Source organism: Thermobia domestica, chromosome 4, assembly GCF_964235325.1.
Source record: "Thermobia domestica chromosome 4, izTheDome1.hap1.1, whole genome shotgun sequence".
In the NCBI taxonomy this organism is placed as follows: Eukaryota; Metazoa; Arthropoda; class Insecta; order Zygentoma; family Lepismatidae; genus Thermobia; species Thermobia domestica.
In genome coordinates, this window is record NC_137457.1 from 275,718,333 (window position 1) to 275,741,210 (window position 22,878).

Here is a 22,878-nt window from a genome sequence, read left to right on the forward strand (position 1 = left end):
CGAATAAAGAAATATTTGCTATCACAAGTACAGTTCATACCAATCTACTCATCTGGTTATATACGGAACCAACTTTGAATGAATGTAGAGGAAAAATTAAATATTTAATTTTCACGTCCCATGTTTATGCCAGCTAGGCTAAACCAGACGGTATGATGAGTAATGAATGAAATGTAGGAATGAAGAAAGTGGAAGGAAACGGGAGAACCCCGAGGAAACCAAAGCACAGGGTATTTGTCCACAATAAAGTTCATTTGAGGTGAGCTAGGATCGAACCAAGGAACCCATGAATCAGAGGCGAACGTTATACTACTGAGCCACCGCGGCCCCGTGAATGTAGACAAGTCACTTGTTAAGTATATAGATGAAATATTTCCTATGCAGACGTGAGTTGTAGGTTATCAAAGTTGTTTCCAACTAGTAGAAGAAAATACTAAGTGTTATTTAAAACTAGAAATAAAAGGATAATAAGTGGAAACCCTGTTTCGAAAGTAATAAGTGTAGTATATAATAAAATAAAGATTTTCTACATCAATTAATAGCTACTTTCTTCCGCAATCAGAAAGCTTATACAGGATTCATTGAGTGACTTAAATTCAACTTTTGACTTTAAACAAAATATTAATACTCATAATTGTGCAAACAACACGTACATTGAAGGAATGCACTTTTGCTAAAGACTGTAATAGTACACATTTTATAAGAAACTATGGAAGAATGGCACCATTATTTTTCAAAATGAATTTCAAATCAAAATTATTTCGTTCAAAATCTATGCCTAATCTTAACTTCAATAATTTCTTCGTCGACATTTCTAATCCTAATAAAATGTAAAATTTAAGGAATGGCAAACAATAAATTTTGCGTTGAAGAATGTGTTTTGTTTAGAAGAAGTTCTACAAGTTTTATTGCTTCTAAAATCACTAAAAGTTAACTAATAAATTATTGATTATAATTCACCTATGCGCTTCGACTGAAGCAATATATACACATATACGTACGAAGTCTACATTTATATGTTGTTTGTATGTTCATGAGTATTTCGTTTCGTCAATGAGATCTCGGGAATCGCCAGCCCTATTCACGTACTGTGTTTACTGCTTTTCATTCCAGTTACTTTAATATTGTGAAAAGCTTAAAATTTGGATATTTATTATAGCATCCTTAGTTAGTGTTTTATTTTCAAGATTGCTTCAAGATTATTTTCAGGTAGAAAATGTTAACACCATTGTCCTCACCCAAGGTGTTTGTATTATTTTGTTTTATTTTCAGTTTAGCGTCCCTTTCAGCAGCGACGCTATATGAGACATAGACCTACACCTTAACGCGAAATTCGAACCACATAAATACCTTGAACGAAACCCGGATCTCCCGGAGCATTGTTTGACATACTCCGAAATACAACTAGATTAATAATGTTTCTATCACACCACAATTTATTGTATTTCAAATGGCAATATGTCAGGTCCTTACAAATTACAAATCTAATTAAGTGTCAAATAAAGATTTACAATACAGCACGTATTATGGAGTGTCCAAACAAAAGGCTCTACAGCACCACAAACGTCAGGAAACAAATTTTGCAGGGTTCTGCAACAGTAATGGAGCAAGTTAGATGGGTTACTGTACGTCTAGAGTACATCATTGTAGATAAGTGCGGTAATCATTTGACCTATTTCCAACAAGTAGAATACGTTACAAGGAGTTGGAAAACAACGTCAAAATACTCTAATTGGAATAGATTTCAGGTGTGTGGTACTCCAATTAAGTACATGCTATTCCATAGACATAATCATGAAGCTGTTTACAGCAATTTGATACCTTGAAGCATTCCGGAGATATGAACACAAAACAGGGGTGTAGCCAGCAGGTTTGTGTAGGGGGGGCCGTTGTTTTTGAGGGGGGGCCAGCTACCATGTACAAAGCCAAAAAAAGTGTTGCTGCTAGTGTTTTTGAGGCCTGAAAGAAAGGAAAATTTTGGTTTTCTTCTGGAAAACTAAAAACTCTATTTTAGCTTATTATTATTATTATTATTATTATTATTATTATTATTATTATTATTATTATTATTATTATTATTATTATTATTATCCATAAATTATATTCAAGATAGTTTTTATTATGCTTAATCAAAAACTACTGCCCGGGACCAAACGCTATACTTTGTGCATAACTATAAAGGTAACCAAGAAAGTTCTGTCCCTTTTCGTGGAAATCTGTGTTCAATTGGACCTCACACCGTGAGTTGAATGCGAGTGGAGATAAGGCGAACGTCAGTTGTTGGTGTGGGTATATCCAACATACTACCTGGTTGTGGCAATTCAGATACACTGTGAACTTGCGTAAAGACAGAGGGAACATGAGACATCCACAGAGCGTCATAAGAGCATGTATGCTGAACGAGTTCAAATGGAGGTCAAACGCCGCTGTAGCGGGACAGACTATACGCCAGGCTTTTGGTGAGGGTGTCGTTAGGACGCGGACATTGCAGCGATGGTTTAACAAGTTTAAGGACGATGACGAAACACCCGAAAACACCACGTGCCAGAAGACCAATACATGTACAAAGAGGAACTGGGACTACAATTCAGTGTGTGGAGAAACCGTTCGGCAGCACATCCATCATCTTGTGAAGCACTACAAGTTGGGTCAATGGGTCTCACATATTTTGACTCCGGGCCAGAAGGCAACGCGGCAGTCCCTGTGTTTATTTACTGTTTCGGAGCCATTTCTGGACAGGGCGTTGACATGTGATAAAAAGTGGGTCCTATACGAAGCTCCACGGCACCGTCATCATTGGTTAGCATCCCATTAACCGATTTCAAAACAGCCGAAACCAGCACTGTGCCAGAATAAGGTCCTTCTGTGTGTTTGGTGCATCGTGCATCGGGAACTGCTACCAGCTGGTCAGAGTATCAATGTAACTGTGTAGTGTCAGCAGTTGAGCTGTGCTCAACAAAAACTCAAAACTCTGGAGCCATCGCTTCTGAATTGCAAATGCGTCCTCGTTTACGGGACAACGCTAAGTCACACGTGGCTAAGATGACTTAGGACACCATTTTCCGCCTTGGATGGGAAACAATATTGCAATATTTCCCGGGTATTGCACCGTCCGATTATCAACTGTTCCATTCTTTGAACAATCACCTTAGAGGACGCCAATCCCTAGTAAAAGTCCTAAATACACCTGATACTTTCTTCGTTTCACGGCCCACCAAGTTCTACCGCGATGGATTCCATGGCCTTCCAGAACGTTTTAAGAAGGTTGTCGATGCTGACGGGGACTATTTTTGATCAATGTGATTTTTGGGGGCCTTCCAGGTTAGGTGACATATCAATGATCGAAGGTGGTGGGTGGAAAAGCAACAAAACTTTTCTTGGTTACCTTTACATTTAAATTTAGTACCTTGTATACAGAACCTATCTACACAAGATTGATTTTCTTTGAAATTTCACTTAATTTCTTTACGGTTTCCTGACAAAAATATTTATTATTCGTGACTAAAAAAACATAATTATTTTATTACACTGAATAGAAATAAAAGAGAGAGCGAATGAAATCCAAATTGAATAAAAGCATTGTTTCTTGCTAAATTTTCCATCCTCTATGTCTTTTAAAACACTTGTTAAAGCATATAAAATATACTGTACTTACAAATCAGTTTAATACCTTTGTTTTATGGCTGTATTTGTAGTAGCTTGTTAAAACGTTTGTCTTCAAACTGTCAAATATAAATCGCAGTAAATTGTGTAATCTGCTGTCACACAAAAAAAAGTATCCTATTTTTCGATCGGTATGGAAAAAAACAATATTTCTCCTTACTATTTTACCATAAATTATTAATTATCAGTGAACTTTGTTACTTTTAAATGAATGAAGCGAGATAATTTTACTATGATGTTTTAAAAGCTGGTCATTTGGGGGGGCCAGGAAACCATTTGGGGGGGCCCGGCCCCAATGAGCCCCCCCTTGGCTACACCCCTGACACAAAAGTAAAATTTTATATATCGCTTAAAATTGCATATTTGCAGGTACTTTCGAAAATAGATTTTGAATACTTAGTTTCTAAAACAGTAAATAATTACGAGTTCTTGGTGTTCTCGGAGTTACCCTATTTGCCATATCATCAGAAACGTTAGAGATATCGAACTGTTGTAAACCGCTTTATATGCATTACATAAAAATAAAACTATGTATGGAATTGGAAGAGTAACATATCTAAGCAGTATTTTTTATAAATATTTTCGACAAAAATACAAAAAAAAACTAACTTCCTGTATATTTGTTTGTTTGTATTCGAAATTAGTTATATGATGATCACAGCATAAAACTTAAAAGTACTTTATATGCGCATTAGCACGTCCGTTTCTCTTTCACTATTACAGCTACATAGATCTTCAAACTTTAGATATCCGTGACACTGTAGCGTACGTAGTTAACAACATTAAATAATGATTGTGAAATTGTAAATAAATAACGTCATGTTGGTTTAGGTAATGTTATAACAGAATACGTGAAACAATGTCCCCTGCCGACATTTCCATCCTACAACATTTCTTTGTGTTTTATTTATTAGTTCAAAAGTTACAAGTGCGCATGAAGGTGAAGTTCATATGCATAAGATCACTATTGTGTTATCTTGTGTAAGTCTCAGTCCATAGTAAGTGTACCAGAAAACAATTGTTGAACGTCTGCTATAAATAATAATATATAAATGCAAATGAGGAGGAAACAACACAAGCCTCAATCACGGTGTTGTACAGTAAAAAATAAACTATCCTGGGTTTGAACCTGTAACTTCTCGCATCAAGTGAGCGCTTTGAACCAACGTGCTCCCCTCAGTAACTATGAAAACAGGACAAGAAAATTATAACGTAACATAACAGATGTTCGATGACTACATTTTACTTACGAGGAAACCGATTCAAGTGTGACACGAAATTGTGGACCAGTTTCTGCCCAAACGAAGTGCTTTTGTGTACAATTAAACCCATTAGAGGGGAAAACCCTCGATCTCAACCCTTCCGCAGATATAGAGGAATAAGGGGAAGGTTGGTGCTCCGATAGTCTGCGAATTTTAGGCTATTTTGCGAGTGAATACGTTTGAAAATTGCATTGAAACATTAAGAAAGATGCGCCAGGGTGGAATAAAAGTGGTGTTGAATGTTGAGGTGAGTGGCGTAGCTTTTACCCGGGGTCGCAAAATGAAGGTGCTTTAGGAATAATAAACGCCATCGAAACGAAGAACAAACTTGTATGATATTACATGCTAATATATCATGTCGTTAGTTCGTAGAAAATGAGAAAAGGTGATATAAAAATGTATTAATTACATTGCCAAAGGAACAGATACGTTATTGTACGTGAGGCCGCGGTGGCTCAGTGGTAGAGCGTTCACCTCTGGTGCTTGTGGTCCCGGGTTCAAATCCTGCTCCCGACACCGTGTGGGGGGTTTCTCGGGGCTCTCCCATTTCCCCCACTTTCTTCATTCCACCATTTCATTCATCTCTCATCATCACCGTCTCATTTAGCCTAACCGGCATAACTAAAAAAAAAAGGGATGTAAAACTCAAAAAAAGGTTATTGTGTGAACAAAAATACAATGTTATATTCTGTGCAAAAGTACTATAGAAAAACAAATTAAATAACATGAATCATAAACAAATATTGTTGCAAACGTAAGTATGACAGTGTGTAGTTGTGTGACATATTAACACGAAATGTACGGATCAATAAGCAAAATACATTTCATAAACTGTCCACAATAAACAAAAAGTGAAAACCGGCACGCCTTTTATACTGTATATTACACACAGTTCCGATCGGTTAATAATTGTAGATATTATAAATATTTGGAAAGTTCGGATGGCCACCATTTTTTACATTTCTCATCCTATTTCACAGATAATACTTTTATTTGATTCAGAGTACCGAGAAACCTGAACATAGATACCTGACACGCCTATTTCAGGCAACAATAAAACTCCGGTATTTTCTCCTTCCCAGTCCACAACATTCTTCCCCTAGAATTTTTTATGGACTCTTCGGTTTTGTAACTCTCATGTCTAAGGCGACGTATTACTACATTTTCCTGGATGAAGGAATTATTAATTTTTAAAAGTCTCTTTTACTTGTTCTAACGCTACATATTCAAAAATTCGCAAAATATCAGAGCACTAACCTTCGTTTTATTCCTCTATATCCTCTAAACGGTTGAAATCGATGGTTTTCCCATCTAATGGGTTTAATTGTACAGAAAAACACTTCGTTTGCGTATGAACGCGTCCACAATTTCGCGTCATAGTTGAATCGGTTTCCTCGTTAGAGAAAACTGCTTTATTAACAAAGATTGGACTAAAACAACAGTAATAACGTAATAAGATATAAAATCAAAGAAACCGAGAAAACAAATGTCTCACCTTTTTAATGCTCCATCATATCAAACTTATTTATGTTTCCTATTCTTTCCCATGCTCTGTTACCTATTTGACAGTGCGGCGGATCTCACTCATCAGTAATCAACCATGATTGCATATTTAAAATTCCTGTTAAAACTAGATGCCGAGTGATATTTCCAATTGAGTTGGGAAACGCGGACTCTTACATGTTCCCTTATTTAAACTAAACCAATATTAATTATGACCAAAATTATCTGACAGCAAGAATATTTGTGACAACCTGGATAACGTTCATGCTTCGAAGCTTAAGTGTATTGACAGTAGACTGTGAAAGAAGATGCACTTTAGTAACAGCAATTAATATACATATATTAGATAAAAATAGATACTTACACATTGTAGTCTGATCAGATCCTGAACTATGCATTATCAGCTATTGATGCCTTTCAGCGCTCTATATTTAAGGAGACTGTGAAAGTATCATTCTCTCTCTCTTTACCATTTCTAAGTGATTTGTCAAATGACAGAGTGACGTTTCCATAAACGATGTAACCGGTCTTCTAAGATAAGGAATCAAGTTTTTTTTTTTTTTTTTTTTTTACAAAATTTATTTAATTCATGTATATTAATTCTGTCGAATGCAATCCAAAATACCTGAAAAATATATAAAATGAGTACCATACACTTATCACTCATTAAAATCGTACTATTATTTAATATGACTAAAATCTAACTTCTTAACAGAAGAAAGAATTAATACCATTGTAAAATATAATCAACCAGAATTTAATTATTTGGTGTGAAAAATAAATCTAGTAAGTATTATTCTAACACGCGTTAAGGAAAAAAAAATATGTTTTATCTTCTCCTTTTCTCCTTACAAGTTTCCAACTAGAAGCATATATAGCGACTAGCAGAAGTATTCGGATAGTTCCAATGAAATTCATGTAACGTATTGCGACTCAAAAATGAAAACATATTTTGAACACAACAATACACGTGGCAACAGTGAGGTGGCAACGATGAGTGACGCCACTGCAAGTTCCAGAGTTTGGTACGCAGTAATCGAGGTGAGGTCGGAGGCAACACATCCTTGCACGTTGATACTACAGTAAATTTAGTGCTTTTAGTGCACAAAAGTAAAATTTAGGGAATGCTTTGGAACAGTGTCAGTTGAAGCTTATGGTGAGGTATATCTTTAGGTAATAGTGTTTCCTACATTAATTCGTATGATATGTTGGAAGCAACACGTTGTTGTTTTAGTTCATCCCACTGTGAAACAAACAAAGAGAGGAGTGGGGCTAGTTGTGACATGTGACATGGGACATGTTGTGACATTGTCACAACTTACCCCATCTGTGAACTTATGTTCGATTTTTGTTTCATTTTCAGAGGTGGTTCGTAATTATAAACGGAAAACAAAGAGAGCTAAATCAACTGAAGAGAACTATGAAAAAGCTGCGAAGTGAGTTGTATTAGGTGCATGCAGATTACGTAAAGCACAAGAAATCTTCTGTGTAAATAGAATGTCCCTGCTCAGATATATGAAGAAGAAGAACACCGAAATGATGCTGTCATTATGGGATACGTATATTTTTCTCAGAATCTTGTAGTTATAAAGGGATAATATTAAACAGTAAAGTGAATAAATAAATGTGATGTGTATTGAAATTAGCTTATTCTAGGTCGCCACTTCGTTTTGTAGCGGTAAAATCTGGAACTACCATACTACTTCGAAGACATGTTGGAAAATAAAATTCCTTGTATTTAGCTTTATTAGTATTTACGCAATCTGACACTGTAATAAAATCAAAATAATACCAGATTCTTCCAAATCTCTACTGATGAATTTTATGGCCTTTAAATACTAACTATTTCTTATATACAAGCTATAGAATTAATTTCAACACCTAAAGAATTTGCTTTTCAACTTTTATATTTATAATTTGCATGTTAGCAAAAACAGTGATTATGTTTCATAAAATAGTTCTACATCTGCTGATAGATGTCCCTTTTTAATCAACATAATAGGATGTTTAATACATTTAGTTCAGGTTAATAATATTAAACAATCAACATGCATGTATCCACCAACACAAATTTACAGATCTCAATTTCCAAATAAGAGAATTAAAATTCATGCTGTTAGTATTCTATCAATTCATACAACATTATACGATTGTGTTACTAATTGTATTACCTATATTTTAGTAGGTATTTTCTATACTTCATTATTAGTACAGGTACTTGTACATGCATTGGTAAAGAAACACTACACACATCTTCAGATTCTTGTACATGCATTTACTGAAGAAATACTACTAGGACAAGACCTGGAAAATAATTTAATCTAACCTGTGATCGGAATTTCTACATTTTTCTGTACTATATTGAACAAACATGAACAATCGCACTGTAATTTCAAAGCAACATGAGATCAAATATGCAATCCATTTTACCCCTTAATTAATGAAGAATTAGAATAGATTTAGTATAGAGCAGGTTCAGATTTACTATATTTCAACTCAGAAATTGATTTTGATTATACATCATATTCTACAATAGCCAAGACTTGTTTATTTACGTAAATTAAATTTTTATACGCTAGTCAACATTTCTGAACTTTTAAAATTTTGTTGTAGCTAAGACATTTTTGCAGTGAAACCAGGTTTCAGCCATCCCCTTTCGAGGGAGGCGAGCTGAAGTTTCTTAAGTACTGATCATTTTGAAGGCTATGTCACTTGTAAAATATATTTCACTGAAGACGAATTAAATATCACTTGAATGAGCTAATTATATAGCTAATTCTAGTTTACCTTATTCACAGCTACTACACCAAGATCCAAATTTCCTTTGATCAGTCCGCAGTCAATATATTTGTGTACAATTTACTATTTTCAGTCAAATTTTCATTTAAATACAATTCAGTTTAAACTAAACTCACTTTGTTTAATCCTTTAATTAATTATTGATTCGAAGGCAGCTTAAAACTTGAAAAATTACATAATCTTCTGCTGACTAAATTATATTGGATCGACCTTTATACAATTTTCATTTTCTACAAACTCTCGAACCCAACTAACTTACTTTTGCTTTACTATATATTGGAGTTTGGGGTTTACATAGCGGTATCTATGGAAACGTGTATATTATTTCTATAAATATTAAAATTTACAAGGATAACTAACTGCCTCCATATTCATACGCTCAAATATGCACTACTTAATGACGTATGACGCAAACTAGTCATATAGCATCATTGCAAAATATTTTAAACTAATAACATATAGCAATCCAATAAATAACAACATATAACAAAAACGAAATAAACTACAAATATAACGAAAATATATTTTGGTGAATAAATTCAAAATTTGATTCGCCACAATCTGAAGAAAAAGAGTTGTACGATTATGCACTGTCAGCTTCCAAGATATTTAAGGATTGGTCTTCGTGAACTAAGAAGTATAGACAAGAGCAATTAAATAAAGAAAACAGATTTAAAGTTAGGGTTTAAAAGACTGTTTGAAACTATGGGCAGTGGAGAAGAACAAGGCAGAAGAAATATTGTATTAGATTACTCCGAGTCTGCTGAGTATGATGACTGTTTTTGCTTAGTGTATTTTAAATCTTTCAGCAAATCAGTACATGAAGATGAATGGATTCAATGCTTGGATTGTAAAACGTGGGCTCATGTGAACTGCACAAATAACGATTTCTGTTATGTTTGCCTTAATTGTCAGTATGATGCGTAAATTAAGTTTTCATTGGCCTAGCTCAGTTTGCCTAAAATCAACCTGTACATTCGGAGTTTTTGAAAGATAAGGTTTCATAATAATATGTCCTTGAGTTATTATTTTTAAAGCTTATGCTATTCACACAATCGTTATATTTCTGCATTGAACTTGTATATTAAATTGTAGTTGGATTTAGTTTTTCTTTTAAAAGTCAATATTCAACCTTTGAAGAATAGTCAGTTTGCTCTGTTACATCCACTTTTTTGAGGTGTTCTTTGGAAAGTATTGATTGGGTTTACATTGTTATTTGGAACAAACAGATTTTCTTTCAATGAATAGTATATTTCAGTGGTATGTACTAATGTACATGTTTTATAAATGTTGTCACTACCTGCCCCATAGAGGGGGCATATTGTGCAAAATGATATGGTTGTGATTGGAAAAAATTTACTGTAAAACGATTATGTTAATCCCGAGAGTTTTATGTTTGGCAGATGCCGGAAGTTCTAAGCTTTAGTAAGCAAGTGTAACTATTTTAGAAATAAATTTTGTTAAGAAGTTTGAAGGTTGTAAGTAAAAATTGTCACAACTAACCCCGCCCTCCCCTACTGCAATCGTTGTCGTGGGAGTACGATACAAAAATTCTTTTTCAACACGAAGAATGGGTCAAAAAGGAAAGAACACAACATTTGAACAGCGACAATTAGTAATTTTTCATAATGAAAAATGAAAAAGCTTCAGAAATATTGCAGAGATGCTGCAAATGAAAAAAGTACAGTATGTGATATTACCAAGCAATACAAGGTTGAAGATAGAGTTGATTTCCTACCTAACACGGGACGTCCAAGGACATTTTCGGAGAGACAGGAAGGCACAATAGTCCGGAAAGTGAAAAAGGGTCCATGAATAAGTGCTCCAAAAATCGCTGCCGAGGTTGAAGAAGAAACGGAGACGGACGTGAGTCCTAATACAATTAGAAGAATGGTGAGGAGAGCAAATTTTCATGGCCGCATAGCACGCAGAAAGCCACATATCAACAAACCAAACCGGAGGAAAAGACTAGGGTTTACGAAAGAATGTCAGTATATGGGTGCCAAGTGGTGGAACCATGTGATTATTTCTGATGAAAGTGAGTCTAATATATTCTGTTGTGATGGGAAGGTACTGGTGTGGAGAAGAACCAATACAGAGCTGGGGGGACAAAACCTGCAGCCATCAGTAAAATACGGAAGAGGAAGCGTAATGGTATGGGGCTGCATACCAGAATCTGTCGTAGGCGAGATGATGTTCATCGAACAGTCAATAGACAAAGACCTCTACCTGCAAACTCTCAAAGATTGTGGTTGCTATACAATTGCCCAAAAGTACTCAATCCCACTTCACAGTCCCCAGATATGAACCCCATTGAACATTTGTGGAATAAACTAGAGAAACAAGTTCGGAAAACCTCTATAACATCAATGGCGCATCTGAAGGAGTGCTTCGTCAAGAATGGACCAAGATTACTGATGAATACACTCGCAAACTTGTGAACAGTATACCAAATAGAATACGCGCAGTTTCTAGGCAGAAAGGCCTGCCTACGAGATATTGAGTGTTTCCTTTTTCTCTCGATAAGTGTGATTTCTGTTCTGTTGTCCGAATAAGTTTGCAGCTCCCGAATTCGTATTTTGTTTCTTTGATTTCACTATTTTACGTTGATTGTTAAGTTATTTTATTTTCGAACTGTAAAAGTGTTTATGTTTGTTGGACGTCTGAGAAAATTATAGCTTATTATTTACATTTGATTTTTCTTTTGAAATAAATATTATCTTTTGTTCAAACACTACAGTGTCAGGATATTTCTGCTAGTCACTGTATATTTCGCGCAAATTTGCCAACATAGTGACACGTTGCTCCACGTTACATGTTTCTCTTTGTTTACTACTAACTTTTCTGTGGTCATATACAATAGAATGAAGTAACATATGCTACAGGCTTGTAACATACGACTTCTAACACTTAATTTCCAATCGTCGTTCCACCTCACCTAAGAACAACATTGTAGATCATTTCACCTTATATTAACATACCAAGAACACAAAGACTTCTGTGGATGAAGAGGTGATTTAGGAAATCGTCATTGAATTGATTACGATTCAACCTTTGTCCTGGACGTTTAAGACTGTAATACGCAGCAGATCAGTTTTCATCCGTAGTGACAATTTGATGCAGGAAATTTTCCAAATCATTTCTTACACTTAGATAACTATATTTCTCCAATCGGCGATTATTGTTTACCACTGTCAAGCCATGTGGCAATTATGAGTCCCAACTTATGAACTGGACATAGCCACCGAATCTCCATGGCATCAACTATGTCGAATTTGTCTCCGAACAGCACGAACACTTTTCCGATTCTCCAATTCTATGGTGTTCCTGATTAGTTTATCTTAACATGATGTTGTTCGGTTTCCACGGGACTCACTTCGTATTTTTGTCACTGAAACCAAATTCGACAACCCAACTGTGAGTCGTGCTTTTATTCATTATATTTTACTCAAATGCACTGCTCGTTTTGGCTTGCTGTGCAGAATTTTCCTATTAAGATTCATAAAGAAAAAAATAATACTCGGAATTGTATGTTCCCAATGGTGAACTCTTATACGGCCCTGACTGGCAACAGACTCCTGACTATCTGGATACTCGCCGTATTTTGACGTTATACATATGACATTAGTCTATATTATATTGCTGAGCTGAGTTTTCCAGAAAATGTCAAATTGGAAATTCCATTCGCACCAACCTAATAATGTAATTGAACTCAAGACGGAAAAAATAGATTATGAATCAATAGAGTGTATGGTTCACACTTGGACATTAGGGTAGTTGGAAAAGAAATATTTAGAGAGATTCTAAATGTGGTGTTAGAGGAAAACTAAGATGTTTTGAAAATGGGCAGAGAGGTAGACAGAGAGTAACAAACGAATATGTTTAAAACGAGTAGGAGAGAAGAGAATGAGAATTTTCGCGCGAAAGTTGACTGGATTGAGTATATCTTGCGAAGAAATTATCTTCTTCATAACATCATAGAAGAAAGGCGGAAAAAAGCGAGGAGTAGGAAGAAGAAGAACACAACTCTTTAGTGATTTGAAAAATTGAAGAAAATACTGGAATTTTTAAAACGAAACTGAGAATCGAGAAACATACATTAGCAGGCCTAATACTAAACTTAAAAAGCACCCTATTATTCTAAGGATCTTCCAAACATCAGAATAGTTAATAATACTAATAATATTAATGACGTAATTTAAAAAAAATCATATTAATAAATCTTTATTGTGTTTTGGGGCCCTCCAAGTGATCATCTGTGCTCAACTAGTGAATATCACCAATATCGAGATTAGAGCTCTCATCATTTTCTTTCCACCAATGAAAGTCACCGAAGCAAATTCATGAGAAAATTAGCTAAACGCTAAGGGACCCTCCTTAATTATATGAGGAGGAAAAACAGTTTAAACACGGCGATTTCTCAACAAACGTTGCTTCATTTGCGGTAACGCAAAATTAAAAAAAAAACAGTGACTGGACCTGTTTCCCAGGATGAAATTCATGACATTATCCGGAATCGCAGAAACTTAGCAAAACAAGTTGCGAAGATTGTGTACGTTTTTCAGGAACGCATCAGTATCATAATTCACAATGGCTTGGGCAGAAGATCTATCAGCAGATGCCCAAGATACCGTTTCAGCTCACTACTATTTCCAGTTCTAATAGATATATAAGGTTGAAAATAGATCCAATTTTTGATACATGGAATCCAAATAGGAAGAATTTATTACTATTTATCACTCTCACTGCATTTTAATCTATTTCGATCAATATTTGAATCAGAAGTTGTAGGTTTATGTATGTCCTGTTTCCACTGAGAAATAAATATACTGGGACAGATACTTTATTTGGGTTGGTTCAATAATACTTAAACAAAAATGTTTCTTTCTATTGCTGTTGTCCAGCAATAGTGTGAATATTGCATGCGGGAGCGATTATCCTATAAGCAGTTCCGATTTTGTGCCTAGCAACTCATCCTCAATCTAATGGCAAGCGCTTAGACATTAACGATGTGGAAATGATTGTGATGATAAATGTTTAAGTGGCAAGGAAAGAATGTAAAAAATGCTCAACTGTATCTAAATTGCAGAAACAATGTTTCCTCATGGAATATTTATTTCCTTCGATTTTTTCTTAGACCAACCCTACTCAAAACAAGTGTAACGAAAGTGGCTAATGCGTTGGGTTTATTGCGAGGGATAGTGTCTAAGATAATAAAGGCCTACAATTTTGAGGTACAATTAATCGTCAAAAAGAATTCGTGGTTAAAGTAAACCTTCAATGACAGAGTCTGTAAATATTAAAAGCAATGTCACTCAGAATCAACTTTACTTTTGACTAAAGAGCAAGTGACGAAATGATTTAGGCAGTTTATTTCGACAATGACATTGCGCCATGAGTTATTTGGCGTGGGCACACGGTTCGAGTTCCAAGGAAAACCGCTAATAATTGAGTAAAGCATGGCGCCAATGGGATCGCGAATAAGTAATACTGATCATTATTAACTATTAAATTTGTGATATGGTAGGATGAGTTATAGTTTATCTTATTGCAAACCACAGGCAGTGTTTACGTGTGGCGAGCTCACACACAAGCATATAGTCATAACACATCCACCCTAACATATAACATGGTCGCAGATCTGTAATTCTGTGAACCGTAATACTCTAGCTTTAAGTGGGGGCCTTACCGATCCCGCCGACGCACATGGTTATGACGCCATTTCAAGTGGCCATGTTTCTTCTATGCTTCAGATTATTTACGTGCATTGCCTACATATTCCAAGATAATAAATCTATCCCTAAGATTCTCGGTTAGAACTTAATGCACCTCAATTATGTAGAGTTTCGCGTTATTCTAAAGCAAAGTAAAAACATAACAAAAATTAGGTGACTCCTGAGTTCTGAACGCCCCTTCTCATTTCCAGTTCCGTTAAGACAGATTTCATTCATTATCACAATTTAGAAATTCTGAGTTTTTTCAACATATCACGTACATTATCTTTCTTAATCAAATCATATTGCTATTTGATAGGAATATTGCTATTTGATAGGAATATTGCTATTTGATCTCGTGTTCTTCGATTATTGGCCTATTGCGCCTGAAGCCTTATTAATCCTTGAATCACGTTATGCATATAACAGCTTACATGGGTACAAGGGTGTTATAAATTTTAAGGACGTAGGTAGCAGCGATGCTATTGAAGTTGGCTTCACCACTTCTCCCAATATAGATATTCCACCACCAATTCCAACCGTTTTTGGAAATTTTTATTTTCTGTCTCATTAAGCACTTTTTCGGATGATGTATGACAATAGAACCAGATACTTTCCAAGAAGAAACATCACTTCTACGATATCTTTAGGACATGAGGCAGCCTCAATCTTTGCATTGTGCAAAACTCTGAGGCTGCGTTTTTCACTTAATTTTTCAGACAATATCAGTCTGTATTTTTTATTTTTATTGCTTCTGAATTATTATTTCTGAAATCCGTCTTTAACAGATTTTCTCCTTTTCTGTAAAAGTACAAAGGACTTTGTCTGTACAATTGTCGCACATTTTTATATTTTCAGCTAACATAATCTAACCCATCTCTGTTGATTTATGTAAATGTTTACTCTTCACATGTCTGTCCAGATGTCTGTTCATTAATGTTTAACTATAGTAATCTAATCCGATTTTGTACCCTTTTTGAAATGATTAAGATCAGAGGTTCCCTGGTTATCCCCAAAGAACTTATCATTTCAGCCCCTACCATATTCAGAGTCAAATATGTTTACTCATGTTTTGTGCATATATATATGGAGTCAGTTAAATATGAGCAGCACGAAGCTTAAACTCACACAGCACACACATACCTTGCGCAAGAGGAAACCAACGGAGTTCATAGCATTGTTTGGAGTTTCATGAATTTGCAGAGGGTAGGCCAAGTTCGTTCGCTGCAGTTGTTGTGAAATAAGACTAGGTTTGCAGGTACGGAGAATAAAAAAGCGTAGCTTTTTAGAGCTATAATTAAATCAGGGTAATGGATAATAAGCTAAAGCTTGGTATCTATGCGTTGTATATAATTTGTGACTGGATTTATAGTCAGTTCTGTCTAGGAACATAACGCCAGTCTTTTGTTCATTTTTTTGCTATAAACAGGGTTGTCAACCACAACACGTTAAAATATCATTAACAGTCGGTGAAATATGAGCTTTTGAATTCAGTTTAATATGGGCACACATATTTTTTTGAAAGAAATTAGAGAAATGGACGTGAGGAGCTTTTGCAGATGTTAGTTAAAATAGGCATACCGTAATAACATAATTTATAATAACATATATGATATAAATTTTACGATCTTCAAGTTCATAATCGGCTTGGATACACTTCGTCGATTTCCAGTCTATCACCCCAGCCATGTGTGGGATGGGTGTTGTCACAGTCTATACGTGCGGAGAAGGTGAACAAGCAGACATCTATAAACAAATCTAAAGCTCGCAGATACCCATAAAGAAATCTAAAGCTTGCAGACATCCATAAATAAATCTAAAGCTCAAGTGGATTATAATAATTTCATTGAAGAAAATGCCAGAAATGCTGCGCTAAGAAAGAGGAGTCACATCCACACAATGTGAGGAGAATGAAAGTCTTTGACATTTTGTGAAGGAAAGTTTATTAGAGACTCCAAAGGGGAAGAATAGATCAAGTGTGATATGCGCCAAGACTGGTATCATGTTCTTTGTGTGAACGTTCAGTGCCCTGAGTTCTTTGTTTGTGATTATTGTAGCAGATTTAATGCCTAGATATTTACGTCAAACCAATAGACAGAACTCTTGAAATGAACTGTGTTTTACGTGTATGTGCAACTATCTTTTGCTTGTTATTGTAATCATTTACGTTTTATTTCTTCTTTTGTACATTTTTTGTATCTGCTTTGCATTTTATGTGAAAATATTAAAAAAGAAATGCTGCTCATATTTGACCTACGAAGTGCTTATATTACCCTTGTACTACGGAAAATATGAGCACTGCGCACCTACCTTACTAACCTGTTTATTACTCACGAACAAAAGTATGTATAACCTTGTACTTTTGAATACTTGTAGACGAAATATCAGGCCTTCTTTTGGTGAGACCTTTTTCTTTCTGTAATACATCATTTTTTTTAGATATATTTGTATTTTCATTAACTATGCTCATATTCAACTTACTTCCCCTAGATCAATTTCAGTATTACTGTAATTTCCGGCATTATATGCGCTCTGAAAACTTCAAACTCACTATGAATACCTATTTAATATTGTATACAATGCTTCGGATACCTTAGAGTTTAACATTTTTTATTTACGGTTATTAAGTTGAATTTTCTTAATATTTCCATTACTTTGACATCTATTTGTATACTCCATCCAGGGATTGAATTTTGAGGTAAACATTGTGCTATTGTAGTGAAGATTTTAACATAATTTAAGTCATTATCATATATATATGTAGACCACATGACTACGTCACAATTGTACATTTTATTTAAATTTACGAAAATTATGTGCTTGCAAAAGGTACTGATTTCAGTGGATGATCTGGGACTACAAAATTCTCCCAATTAATCGCCGATCGTCCTGAACATGAGTTATCAGTATTTTCTAAGTTATATTTCCACCTCATCTCTACAGGGAAAACTTTCTGAAATCGTAGAAAATTTAGAATATCATGGAACAAAATACGTAACATCAGTGATTTGAAACTTTGCATATGCATTATCAAAATATTAAAGAACTGATTCAGTAAATAACTTCTCTGCATTTGCTTTTCTTTATTTTAACTACATACATTTAAGTTGTTTTGCTAAGAAACTAAATGAAATTAATACCAAAAAAATACCTTTGAAAATTAATCCAGAAATGAGTATCGATTTAGGTAGTTTTGTGTGCCCAAGAATTAATCCACACCTACACTTGAAGATGCTCTGCGTCTACATATGAGGCATAGTAGACGTTAAATCTAATCATGTATATTTGTGCATTAATCTGCTAAAAGCACACAGCCAAATAGTAGCCATATTACTCTGAAAAATGAAAGAAAAGGACATATTTTACGGAAACTAATTGCGAAACATCAGCCAAACCAACCCATTAGCCAAGCAAAATCAAATCGTTAAAAATAATTACACAATTGTCTAAAATCTGTGTATTTAATAATATGAGAAATATATATTTTATCTACAATGCTTTTTAAACATAACATTCTTAACTCTAATGTAGGTAAATGCTGAAATACGAGATCAATTTTAGTTTTTTTATTTTTTTTAAAAAAAATAAGTTTTTAGTATTTACAACTGTTCTATGCAACCTTTAACTAAAAATTCTTATGTTAAAATGAAGCTGATCTTGTGATCGAAACACGAGAAACTTGCTGAAAAGCTTGACATGAGTTTTGGAATGCATGAGTGAATGATTGTAAATAATTAATCGGGTTTCAATAAGTGAACGTGGCAAATACTTACCTCGGGCTAGGATTTTGTCATACTATTTCCAAACCAGGCTAACAGTCCTGATTTTGTTTGGAGTCTCCATTGTTGTGTTTACCACAGATACTGGATAAGCACGGTGGATCAAATGAATGCAGAGACTCAAAACTCCAATGTATTTAACGTTATTTTCTAAATTATATTTTATATGTTATAATGAACCTGATACATTTGCACTTAAGAAAGAATGTCATAAATTATATAATTGCTATTCAATGTAAGAACACTTTACCATTCCTTCAGTAATGGAGACTAATTATGGATAGCAATATACGAATGCACGGAAATCAACTATGTAAGATCAGCATAGCACATTCGATAACTCCATCAGCCAAACATTAACACAATTAAAATCAATGTATTGTCATTAAATACAAGTAATAGTAACACTTATTTTGTACTGTACGAATACTAGTAGCAATCATTTTTCAATATTAAAAATTCGCGCTTTCTTTAAATAGGATTGTAAAACAAAATTTGTTTGTTGATGTATTTCTTACAGTAAAAGGATTCAGAAAGATATTTATCAGTTGTGCAAATACACGTAATGAGAAATAACATTGTAATTGCGTGTAATGCCTTTTCTGTAACTATCAATAAATATATAAAACATTAATTAAACAATTATATTTAAAACTAGCTGAAATACCCATTCTTCGCATGGGGGCTGTATTTGGAAATCAACGAATGTGGGTGTATCACACAGTAAGTAGCGTGAAGTTTAGAAATGGGTAGGCTGAAATTAGATTCGTAGCTAGAGGTGGCTAGGAGGGGCCCAGTCCCCTCAAACTTGCAATTGTTTGTTTTATGTATAAATGAGTGTAAAGTGAATTTAAGTTACTGCTTCTCCCCAGACACACACACAAAAAGATCCCGCCCTTATTAAAACGATCACGTCTTATTGTTTTAACTACGGATCTGGCTCTAATGCTTGATAGAAAAATGCTAATTCATGCAATATGTTCATCATATAATACAAGAAATAGTATAAGAGTGGTTCTGCTTCATACCCTCCTTACATATACGGTTCTAATTTATTAGACAGTCAATAGATTGCTAAAAATTCCAATCAATTATTTAAAGAATGTAACAAATGAAGTAATAAGAATTTCATATACTGTTTCAAAGAAACAAATAAAACCAGATATATGGCTATATTAATTGTAAATTCCCGAAATCATAGACACAAACTTAACCACTTCACTCATAATAACACATATCAGCATACTACTGGGAAACAGTGGAGCAGCAGTTCACAGTTAATTGATGATTTTTACAGAAAAAGCTACTTTTAAATTGAAAGTATAAAAAAAAGAAACTATACCTCATCTGAGTATAGTATCGATCAGTGTCGATCTTCGAAAAACTTACGGATAGCAACGCAACGCAAAAAAATGCAACAAACAATTATAACTGCTATGGCAATCATCACCAACAAAAATGTAAATTTTACGCTGTGATAACGCAAACCAGCACGCAATAAGGTCCCTGATATATTAATACTATTCATAACATTATTATTCTCTCTCTTCTTATTTTTTTTTTTTTTGGTCAAAACTTGTTACTGAATGCGAGCTTCTAAATTTTTCATAGTCTCTGTTCTGTAGTTTCTTACAAGACCGCGTCCTGTCGCTTTTGTTTCCCCAAACACCCGAAAGGCTAGCCTTTCGTCAGCATTCGTCCATTTTCGTTGCATCGTGTTGATTTGTGTATAGCTTAAATAGTTTTCGTCTGTTGAGGGTGGCGGGAAAGTGATTGTCACCGCCCCATTCTTCTAATTCCATGAGAAAAGCGGAAGGCTAGCGGCCGATAGCCTTCAATGCGTTCTTGCAGAAGCTTCGCTTCAACTCGCTTGATGTTTGAACAGCGCATTATAAAATAAATCCATTTTAATAAAATTAATTGTATCACTATTGAAAAGCAACATTTCAGGCTGATTTATAAATAAATGGATAGGCTAAGCCTTATAGCCTTAATGGACACTACGTCCCTGGTATCACAATTCATCTCAGCGACCGCGAAAACTATGGATTTGATACTAATATCGTTCATTTTGGATATTTTGGCATGTCTCGGTAAACCCTCCCCTCCAGGTGATCCCCGGCCCGTATACAATGGTAGCTGAACTTGAAAGTAATCGCCAAAGGAAGTGTCACCATTGATTTCAGCAACCGCGAAAACTATAGGTTTGACACTAATATCGGTAATTTTTTTTAAAATTATTTTTACATGTCTCAGTATCTCCCTCGCCCGATGATCCCCGGTCCACACCCGAACGGGGTGAATTTGGATGTTAATGCGATTGGAGTTTCATCATTAATTTCAGCGACCGCAAAAACAATGAATTCGACACTAATATCAGTCATTTTCTACTACTTTTACATGCCTCGGTAAACGGCCTCCCTGTTACCCCCTGGTTCGAAATTAAAAAAACAAAGAGCTTCGTCTTCGTCTGAGGCCTAGACCAAGGTACTTCTGATCGAAATTTGGTAATTCTTGGTCTTCAGGCCCCACACAGACAGACAAACAAACTCTTTATTTTACTTATATTAGACGTGTTACTTTTTATTCGATTTATTATACCTAAGAATGACGATGTCAATGACTAACAAATTAATTTAGTGTTTTTAGCTGAGAGAATCGGGCATAGAATGTCAATACAAGTTAAAATCAAATTTGTTTGTATTATGGCTTAAAAAATACGATGATTGGTTTGTGTTAAAAAAAAAAAACTTTATAATGATAGCGTTTGAGTGTATGTTTATGGATTGACACATAAATTATTGTCACGATTTGCAGCTAGGAGATTATTCAGATACGATTTCACTCGAGGAACGTAACAGTCCTCTTCGCTGGTCTAATGGCTAGCGTGAATCTCTTACGTAAGTAGTCCTGGGTTTGATTTCCGGTCAGTGAGGAGAAACAAACTACTTTTACAATCATTCACTTGCATTAATTATCCATCTCCTTCAGTCTAAAACGCATATTCGTGGGACGTTAAAAATATTTTTCCCTGTGGAGTATGAACTTTTGAAGAGAAACTGAAGAGAATAGGAATAATTTTACCGCGCTTTTAAACTTTGTTTAACCGAACCCCTTTATATGTTTAACATGTTCTTACGTTCGTCCGGAAGACAAAATATCTCAAGAACTTCTTGAATAATCATCACTAAATATGATCAGAATATAGAGGGCCTAAAGTTTGGTTTAGACGTAATATTGGAACCGAGAATGTTGAAAAGTAACCCTTTACCATTTTAATGTTGATCGATGAAGCCCTAAAATCGTTATTACAAACAAGGGCATTTTTTTTTTCTTAGCAAAAGTCTAGAGTTCCGAGGAAACATCGTTTCCATCTCTCCAGTCCAACCAAAAGCAAAGGCGTTGAAACCCACTATAATTATATAGAGCTCCTCCGTGGCTAAGCGGTTAGCGTACGCGCCTTTGGCGTGGGAGACCCGGGTTCGATTCCCGGCGGGAGCTCATGTGGTTCGGATTCCACGTTAATCAGTAGGTCCACGTCTCATATAGCCTCGCTGCTGAAAGGGACGCTAAACTAAAAATCAATCAATCAACCACTATAATTATAATTTCAATATAGATCTACCTGTAGCAAAAATTGATAACAAATATCGAGACGCAGTTTTTGTAAAAATCAATTTAGCGTCATAAGAACATGTCACACTCAACTCTTTATTCAAACTAGATAGTAAGACTATTCATGGCTTTGGATTGATTGTTTTAACAAAAAGGACACTGACCAAAGCTTAAAACCCACTTTATTTTAAATTATAATTTGTTACTGTTTCCGATATCTAGCATATCCTTCTTCAGACACTATCGAAATTAATGAAAATTCGAAACAGTAACAAATTATAATTTAAAATAAAGTGGGTTTTAAGCTATGGTCAGTGTCCCTTTTATTAAAATAAAATCAAATTAGATTTTAAAAAAATATACGAATTCTGCTTTTGATATTAATTATTATAGAGTCAGAAACAGTAAGAGATGGCAGGAACTTATTTCTTGCAATCAATTAAACATCGGAAGAATATACAGGGTGTTTTAAAAAGAACTTCCTAGTTTCAAGCATAAATTTAATTGAGAAATGAATGAAAACTTACATCAATGAGTACATAT

At 34.7% G+C, this 22,878-nt stretch overlaps 1 long non-coding RNA gene across 4 annotated transcripts in view; it reads right to left on the reverse strand.

The window, feature by feature from the left end:
* Window positions 1-22,878, reverse strand: part of LOC145683521 (uncharacterized) — a 115,568-nt gene that overhangs the window by 40,590 nt on the left and 52,100 nt on the right. For all 4 annotated transcript variants that reach the window (XR_014131133.1, XR_014131132.1, XR_014131134.1 and 1 more), the window contains 2 exons: window positions 18,093-18,276; window positions 6,793-7,053 (listed from right to left, as the gene is read on the reverse strand). This is a non-coding gene — a long non-coding RNA (uncharacterized LOC145683521). The remainder of the gene's footprint in view (window positions 1-6,792; window positions 7,054-18,092; window positions 18,277-22,878) is intronic.